Source organism: Colobus angolensis, unplaced genomic scaffold, assembly GCF_000951035.1.
Source record: "Colobus angolensis palliatus isolate OR3802 unplaced genomic scaffold, Cang.pa_1.0 Scaffold203, whole genome shotgun sequence".
Taxonomy (NCBI): domain Eukaryota; kingdom Metazoa; phylum Chordata; class Mammalia; order Primates; family Cercopithecidae; genus Colobus; species Colobus angolensis.
Window position 1 is genome coordinate 267,698 of NW_012115189.1, and position 9,994 is coordinate 277,691.

The window sequence follows — 9,994 nt, forward strand, 5'->3', positions numbered from 1 at the left end:
TTTGCTTAAAGCACCGTATTGGGGTGGGAATTACCCGATTTTCCAGGTGTTGTGTGTCTCAGTTTGCCTGGCTAGGAAAAGGGATTCCCTTCCCCCTTGCACTTCCCAGGTGAGGCAATGCCTCACCCTTCTTCAGCTCTCGCTGGTCGGGCTGCAGCAGCTGACCGGCACCGATTGTCCGGCACTCCCCAGTGAGATGACCCCAGTACCTCAGTTGAAAATGGAGAAACCACCGGTCTTCTGTGTCGCTCGCGCTGGGAGTTGGAGACTGGAGCTGTTCCAAATGGCCATCTTGCTCCGCCCCCCCTTAGGTGTTTCTTTATAGCAGTGTGAGAATGGACTAATATAGCAAGTGACCTGGATACTGTTTTTTTCTTTGTTTTTTTTTTTTAATTGTTGTTGTTTTTGTTTGTTTATTTGTTTTGCTTTGCTGATGATGAACGTCAAGAAGATGTTAACAGATGTTGGTAAGGCCTCATAACTGACAAATAGGTCTTCTGACTGATCTAAAGCTCTTTCTAGTACATCTTGTCATTTTCAAATCACATTCCACTGAGTTGCCTTGGGCTGTCACAGCAGGCAGTGTGTTGTGTGGTAATGGGGAAGTGAAAAGGGAGAGTGTCTGAAGAGAGGGCTGAGCTGATGAATCCTCCACCACCTTAGATCAGAGTGACATTGCTTTCATTCATCTTCGGCACTAGGATTCCATAAAGATTTTATTTAAAAAAATGATTTCAGATTAAAAAAGTTTAGATTAGACAGCATTTTTAAAATATTTCTGTTTTATCCCTTCTTATCTTCTCTTTCCTCTTGCCTTAAACTTATTTGTTTTTTTCTCTTTATGGAAAAACAGGCAAAGGATGCCTTGTTGTATGTGAGTGGCCACAGGCATGTGGTGTGGATTCAGTTCAGTTTGATAAACATTGGTTCAATATTCTTTTATTCAGTATATATTTATGGAGTTCCTCTCATGTGCCAGGCTTTGTGCTAGGGACACAAACATAAATGACATGTGGTGCCTCTCCTTACCCTTTATGTGTGAGTTTGGGGTAAAAGTAAGGGAAGGGAACTTTCAGAATAATGGATTAGATATTTAGATTGAGTACTTTTGTTGTCTACACTAATCCTGTGGTGATGCAAATGAGGTAAAGTTTGGCTTTACTCTCTATCCATTCCTATGTCAGCAGACTTACTTCTCAGATACGTTAGGCTGAAGGACAATCCTCTTCATTCAGGACATAGTTAAAGACAAAACCAGCAAAGCAAGGAAGAAGGCAATGCCTTCCTGAGCTCACCTGAGTGTTGCCAAGAGAACAGGGTTGAATGTATAAGTTGGAGGAAAGATTCCAGTTTTAAATGTTTCCTAGCTTGACGTTTCCTCAGCAAGCTGGATTTGAGTCAAACATTTTCTGGGAGCGGTGCAGGAAAATTTGTATGTGAGCACTTAGAAACTATCGACATCCAATCTGGATTCAATTTGAATGATAAGTGGCCCATTATATTTGGGCAGTCTGGGGAGATGCTGCATAACCACTGGAAAAAACACATGGAATTCATGATACATCAGAATGCTCAATGCACAGACTTTCTTCAAGGTGCTATTATTTTAGTATTATTAGATAGTTTCCTTCATTTTAGAGAAAAGATAACCTGTAACAAATGCCTGCTTTATGTTCTAAAGATGATTAAATTTATTCTGCAATGTCACTCTTAACAGACATGAATTCTCATCCTTCAAAATATAGGGTTAGTGTTAGCTGGGCTTCTATTGAAATAGAAGAGCCCTTCCTCAAAATTACTAATTTTTGACAGTTCTTCAATTTCTGGTGAGAATCATATTAGTAATAAGCAGGGAACTTCTCATCAGGATATTGGAACTACTTAAGAAATCAAGTCTTTGACTGAAGGTTTTGTTTTGGGTATTCTATTTAGGCTTCCTAATGTCTTAAGTCATAACTTGTACCTACTTGCAGTTCCATCCTGTCATGCATATATTAATTTGTTAAGGCTTCCATAACAAAGTATCATAGACTGGGTGGTTTGAACAATAGAAATTTATCTTCTCACAGTTCTGGAGGTTAGAAGTCCAAGATCAATGTGTTAGCAGGGTTGGTTTTTTATAAGGGCTGTGAGGGAAGGATTCATTCCAGGCTTTTCTCCTTGGCTTGTTAATGCCATCTTCTCCTTATGTCTTTTCTTGCTCTTTCCTCCATGTGTGTCTGTGTCCTAATCTCTTCTTCTAACAATACTAGTCATATTGGACTAGGGCTCACCCCAGTGACCTTATTTTACATCAATTACCTCTTTAAAATCCTATTTCTAAATGCAGTCACAATATGAGGTACTGTACCTCAATATGAATTTGGAGAAGACACAATTCAGACCATAACAGCATGATTCAGGAAAAGGCAGCTGGATTAAAATATTTTATGTAGATATGAATTGGTATACTTCTTTAAACTTTATCTTCATTAATAGCATGGGGAAAACATGAAATAAGATTTTATTTTGGTATATTATTTTGAGACTAAACACGGGTAACAGATTTATACACATGTAATGTATCAAGAGTCATAAAATATTATAAATAGAAAAAGGAAGGTAAACTCTTGGTAACAGAACCTTGATAAAGTATCTTGCAGAACAAGGTACTTAAGAGTATTTTATTCTGTAGTATGAATAAAGAAGTAATAGACACAGTGTCCATTTTAAGCCTCAGCAATGGGGTTATAGTGAGATTATTATTATAAGACATTTAAAATTGCCTCATGCCAGTTGATTTTCAGGAATTAAATATTATTATGGTAAAATCAGTTTGTAAGACATAGGATTTGTTGAAGCCCAGGAGCTGCTTTAGATTAAGTGGTTTTAAATTCTATACCAGATAATCCCTATATTACTACAACACATGCCCTGGGCAGAGCTGCTTTCACCCACTAAAATGCCAGCCTGTTCTCTAAACTAGTTTCAGTGTTGCACACTACCTGAAATTCCAGTAAAATAAATAATTTTCTTGTAAAGTATAAATTTATTTATTGTACCAGTGGTCATATGGCACTTGCTATGTGCCATGTGCTATTGTATCCACTTGACATCTGTTAACTGATTTAATCTCTATAATTAAACTCTGTGGATGACACTACTATATAATTATTAACTCTCTTTTATAAGTGAAAAGTGAAAGGCTCCAACAGGTTAAGTTACTTTCCCATAGCCACACAGCTAGTAAGTGTTAGGACTAAGATTCTGGCTCAATGGTCTGGGCTTCTGATGACTATGCTGTGCTACTAGAAAAGTAGCAGAAATGATGGGAGATTATGGTGTCACATAAACAAGAAGAGTGTGGTCTCAAGGAAAGTCCACTCAAGTGAGTGGAGCAAAAGAGGATAAACCAGGACATTAGAACTATGCCCTTCTGCCCTGGGGCAGAAGCTGTTAGCTCTCTCTGTTCCCATACCATAACTGTCTTTAGTTACTGGCCCATTTCTCTGTTCTCCTTTGCAGTAAACCAATTGAACAGACCTGTTTGTATTCACAGTTCCCATGTCCTCTCCTGTTGTTCTCTTCAACTCACTCTCATCTGATTTCCATTTCCTCTGCCGATGAAAGGGATCTTGCCCTTGTCACCCCTATCTTGTGACATTCAGTGTTCATTTGTTTCTTATCTTAACAAATGTTCAGAAGCCTGCCATACAGTAAGCACTTCTTTTTTTTTTCTTGAAACACTTTGTTCTGTTTGTATCTGTATCATGATACTCTCCAGAGTTTAGTACAGTGCCCAGCACATAATAGACAGTCAATAAATCATTGTTGAATAGATAATAGAGCTGTTCTTTATTTACCTTTTTAACTTCATTTCATACTATTCTCAATTGATGAACCTGTAGCCATACTTGCCTTTTCTCAAAACATATGAAATACTTCTGCCTCAGGGCCTTTGCACTTGCTGTTATTTCTAAAAGGAACTCAATTCCCCATATATTTGCATGACTGACTCTTATCATTTAGTTCTCATCTCAAGTGCTGCCTTCGCAGCCTACCCTGACCTCCCTCCATTTCTTTCACTCTCTATTATATTACCTCTGTATTTAGGTATGCCAAAAAATTAGAGATGCTCCCTCTTTCCTGGAATAGACTGTAATGACATAGAAATTGCATGGTACTCAGAGAAAGAAAATAATTAAAGGATTTCATTCACCATTTGCTGTCAATGTTAGATTTTTTTTTTGATATTCTGGATAAACAGTCCTGGACTAGGATTATTTCTAGGTGGTTCACTTAGCGACAGGTTAGGATACCAGGCACAGCTCATATTCAAGCCTCTGTGAGAAAACTCAGCAACTATTCGAAGAAAGAAGGTAGATGCTCTGAACCTGTAGTAGATGCTGGAGAGTGCCACGCAGATCTACCCTTCAGTATCTAACCTTCATTCTCTCAGCTGCTAGAAGGTCTACTGCCAACAGTCATGGCAGACTCTTTCCCCAAAAACTATCCTCCACCAAAGGCAGTTGCTCAAATATACTCACCCTAACCATGGGAGCCCTAATTCAAAGATCGATTGTTAGAGTTTGGGAGTTACAAAGATCTTATTTCATTGTCTCTATTTGGGACTTCTCTAAAAGACCATCAGCTTCACCACTCTTTATGGGCTAGGCAACTATATTGCAGTTAAACTCCTTCTGCCCACTTCTACTTCCTTCACTCCCTCATAGGTGCTATATCCAAGAGCATGTCAAATAATTTGTGTGTACAAATCTCCATATCAGTGTTTGTTTCTGGGCCATCTATTACAAACTGTTTCATATAGCAAAATAGAAGTTATGAGCCTATGGGAACATGTAGTCTCCATTTTCCTTTCCTTAGTAGGGTTACAAAGAGAAATGTTTTTTTCATAATTTTTGATAGACATATATATCAAGGAAGAAAGCTCTTGAAACAAAAATCCTGTAAGCTGGGGCTTTCATTAGGGCAGATGAATAACCTATTTTAACCTTCTTTGCTTAGGAACAATAAAAATGGTTGCAGTTTGTTAAGCCTACCAATTTTCTAGGATATATAAAGAGATTATTACATGCATGGTATTAGGGGTTCTAGGCACATGTAGATGATTTTCCTGAGGATCTGCCATAATCCCCTCTTTTATTTTTTCATAATGCTTATCATTATATGAAAGCATATTTAGTTTTTTATTTCATTTACTTATTGTCTTTCTCCCTTCTCTAGAATATAAGCTCTCTGAAGGCAGAGAGTTTGTCTTATTTCCTGCCGTAGCCTGACCTTTTAGAATCTTTCTCAGCATGCAAAAAGTGCTCAATACCTAACTGTTAAATAAATGCTGCTCTGTGTACTTTTTAAAATTTTTCTGATGTGTAGATGGATGGCCAAGGGTTTTTAGTCTGGTATTTAGAGCCAATGAAAACTCTGAGTCTTGCAGGTGCTGGGAAATACTGATTAAGGCAGATATAGGAGATAGACCTCCTGTAAGGTTCTAATAAGCTGCCAAGAACAGAGCCATGGCAGATAAGATCTATAATTTATCTCCATGGGAGGTTGCTGGTCATTTGCTAGCCAGAATGAACTGAAGTTGAAAAGTGAAGACAAAATGTAAATAATGCAGAAAATAGAAGAATCCAGAAGCCAGAGAGCAGGTCAATATAGACTATAGTGCTTCTGAGCTGGAACTGAATCCCAGCTTCATCCTGTGTGTGTTGCCTTGGCCAAGTCACTCAATGGGCATAAGTAGTCTTTGTATGCATATCTATCAAATAATGTTAATAATAGCACAGAAAAAGTCTTATCAAAAAGACTGAACAAGTTAAATCTTGCACATTAAACATATAATAAATATTAAATTCTTTTTAGCACGAAAGCCAGTTGGCCAACAGAGAAAGATAGGGCAGGACTAGTTAGAGAAGCAAGTCTTGGGATTTGTGCACTCTGAGAATGAGTAACTGAGGCAGTTAGATTTCTTCCCATTGCTGGTTGCCGGACTTTGCATTTTACTCTTGGCATAGGACCTGAAATGGTGACCCTTGTAGCTGTAGTAGAATCCTGTGACCCTTACCTATGAGCTCAAGGAAAGTTAGGAAGTCCTGTACAAGTGAAATGTTGTACTTCTTATCCTCATAATGCAGAATAATTGCATGTTCAGGAGAATAAAGACAATAACTTTGTGAAACAGCCTGCTCTGAGATCTCTGATTATAGGAAAGGAACAGGAAAGCCCTCCAGGGTGTAGAACCTAGGCCGCCCTAGTCTGAGACATGCTTTTTTGAATTTTGAACACTTAGTACAAAAAAGGATGTAATATGTCTCATTAATAATTTTTTATATTGACTGCACATTGAAATAATACTTTGAATATATTGTGTTGAATAAAATACATTATTAGAATTATTTCACTGTTTCTTGTTTTTAAACAAAGCTACTAGAAATTTTAATGTTACATATGTGACTCAAATTTGTGGCTTGCATTTTGTTCCCATTGGACAGTGTTGGTCTGACATTTGCTTTACAGGGTCAGCTCAGCAGTCAGCATGTTTGAGAGATAAAAGGGTTCTCACTCCACCACTCAGTCTTCAGTGTTGACTCTTCAGCTATAAGGGTCCCCTTGACTTAATAATGAGATTTGTACATTGATAGTTGTAGGTTTGTGATTTGTGAGCCAGTAATAACATACAAGTTGTTAGGATCAGTCTCTGAGAGTTTTATTTAAGAGGACATTTAGGTCAATGTTAGCTTTTCTTTTACATATTGCAAGAAAAACTGATCCTGTTAAATTTAATGCCAATGCATTAAATTAGTGAGTCATCATCCCTCTGAGGTGAACTAAGTGTAATGTGCCACTAGATCTTTCTGACAGCCTATATTCAGAATTGTGATCTGATCTCTAATGGCTAAAATGCCTGCATACTCTATGCCTGTGAATTAAGGAGGTAGAATGGATTGAGCAGTATCTTAAGGTGCTTGAGATTAGAGGGAACACAATACTTTTATTCGTGTTCCTCTACTTTAAGTAAAGTCGTAAATTTATCTAACATTTTGAAACTCTTCCTAGAAGTTACATAATTAAAAATAATTTAGTATTAGCAAAACTTCCTGAAAGGAGCCAGTCACACTCAGAGAATAAAAGACTAGGAATTGGTATGAAGTACAAAATTATCTGGAGAGTCAGCTTGATTTTAAAAAGGAGGTTTAGAGTCTCAGAGATGCCATTCAGATGACTGACTAGAGGTGCCCAGCACTTACGTCCTCCATGAAGAAGGACAAAAACAGTGAGGAAATCACCACATGTCAAATAGAGCATATAAAGGAGTACACTAGAATTCAGCAGAACAGAGACAGGGGCCCTCTGAGTCATGGCAACTTGAGTTGGCAGAATAGAGAGAAGTGAAATAGCCAGATGGAGTTGGTTTGGAGCCAGGAGGAACTCCTCACTGTAGGGAAAGGGAAAGACAGAGATCTCAAACAGTCCACATTCCCACCGCAGATGCCTGCAGTCCTAGCTACAGGAGAACCCCTCTGCCCTTACAGGCCCTGAGCCTAATACGGGAAGCTGCCTGGAGTCCATGTGACTACATTGTCCCAGAAAGGGAGTTTACAGTGAATCCCACCCACTTCCTAGGACCCAAGCTGCTGCAGGACAGTACCATTTTGAGAACAGAACAAATAGCAGCTTGCACGCTTTCCAGGGGCTCAAAAACTTCTGCATCCGCACGTACCTAAGGTGCTGACATCCCCCAAATATACCACAAAGACTGCAGCATTGAGACACCGGTTGAATTCAGAAACATGGCCACATCCCTGGCACCTGAGTGCCCTACAACTCAGAAAACAGGCAGTCCGGCACATTAGGGAGTCTCCCCTAAGACATAGGAAACTGAAGCATGCATTCCCCAAAGCCTGAGAGCTTTCTGCCTTGGGCCACCACCACATACAGACATCTTGCCCTCTTTAGCAATGGGGCCACTGCACACTCAAGCATGACACCAGAAGACCTGCCTGGGCTGCTGCTGCCACCACAGATGTCTGCACAAGCTACTTGGGGATCCAGGGATTGGTTCTCTTAGGCCCCGCTGCCACCACCATGAAGACTTCTGTATGCCTGTGACTGCCATTGTCAGTACCAGCACCTGTGTGTGTTGTCTAGGGACCCAAGTACCAGCCTTCCACTGCCGCTTCTGGTGCCTGCACATGGCATCTGGGCACCCAAAGACTTGTCCACCAAGAGCTGTGACTGCTACCACTGGCACCACGTGCACCACCTGGGGCACCAAGAACCAGTCCACTTTAGGCCAACTATCAACAGAGCTGGTACCTATGCACACCACCCAGTGACTTCAGGACCAACCCACCCAGCACTACAATCCCCAGCAAAGCCTCAGCACAGCCTCCATAAAAAACCATAGTTGAAGCCACTGAACAACACATAGACACTGCCAGTGTTGATTACAACTAAAGACACCATACAGAGATTACACTGTGATACCCACCCAGAACCAAGACCGAAGTACTCTACCCAACCAACACTAAACATACATCTACAGGAAAAAGTCTTTCCCTGTGAAAGCTACTACATGCATATGGAAGAAGTGCCTGTTAGACCAGATATGCAGATATCAGTGTAAGGATATAAGAAACATGAAAAAGTGAGGAAACATGACACCTCCAAAGGCACATAATAGTTCTCTAGTAACAGACCTCCCTCACAAAAGAAAATCTATGAAAAACCTGCAAAGGAATTAAACATAATGATCTTTTTTTACTTTTAAGTTTAGGAGTACATGTGCAGCTTTGTTACACAGGTAAACTTGTGTCATGTAGGTTTCTTGTACAGATTATTTCATCAGCCAGGTATTAAACCTAGAATCCATTAGTTATTTTTCCTGATCCTCTCTCTCCTTCCACCCTCTACCCTCTGATAGGACTCAATGTATAATTTTCCTCTCTATGTGTCCATGTGTTTTTTTCATTTATCTCCCATGTATAAGAGAAAACACACAGTATTTTTTTTCTGTTCCTGCATTAGTTTGCTAATGGGAATGACCTCCAGCTCCATCCATGTCCCTGCATAGGACATGATCTTGTGCTTTTTTATGGCTGCATGGTATTCCATGGTGTATATGTAACCACATTTTCTTTATTCAGTCTATCATTAATTGACATTTAGATTGATTTCATGTCTTTGTTATTGTGAATAGTGATGCAATGAATATCTGCATGCATGTGTCTTTATAATAGAATGATTTATATTCCTTTGGGTGTATACCCAGTAACGGGTTTGCTGAGTCAAACAGTATTTCTATTTTTAGCTATCTGAGGAATTGCCACACTGTCTTCCATAATGGTTGAACTAATTTACACTCCTACCAACTGTGTCTAAGCACTTCCTTTACTTTGCAAGCTTGCAAGCATCTGCTATTTTTTGACTTTTTAGTAATAGCCATTATGACTGACATAAGATGGTATCTCATTGTACTTCTGATTTGTATTTATCTAATGATCAGTGATGTTGAGCTTTTTGTTTTTTGTATGATTGTTGGCTATATGCATGTCTTCTTTTGGAAATTGTCTATTCATGTCCTTTTCCCACTTTTTAATGGGGTTGTTTTTTCTTGTAATTTTTTAAAGTTCCTTATAGATGTTGAATATTAGACCTTTGTCAGATGCATAGTTTGTAAAAAAAATCTCCCATTCTGTAGGTTGTCTGTTTACTCTGTTGATAGTTTCTTTTGTTGTGTAGAAGCTCTTTAGTCCGACTACATCCCATTTGCCAATTTTTGATTTTGTTGCAATTGCTTTTGGTGTTTTTATCTTGAAATCTTCACTTGTGCCTATGTTCTGAATGGTATGGCCAAGGTTTTCTTCCAGTGTTTTTATAGTTTCTGGGTTTTACATTTAAGTCTGTAATCCACCTTGTGTTAACTTTTGTATATGGTGTAAGGAAGGGGTCCAGTTTTAATCTTTTGCATATGGCTAGCCAGTTATCCCAGCAC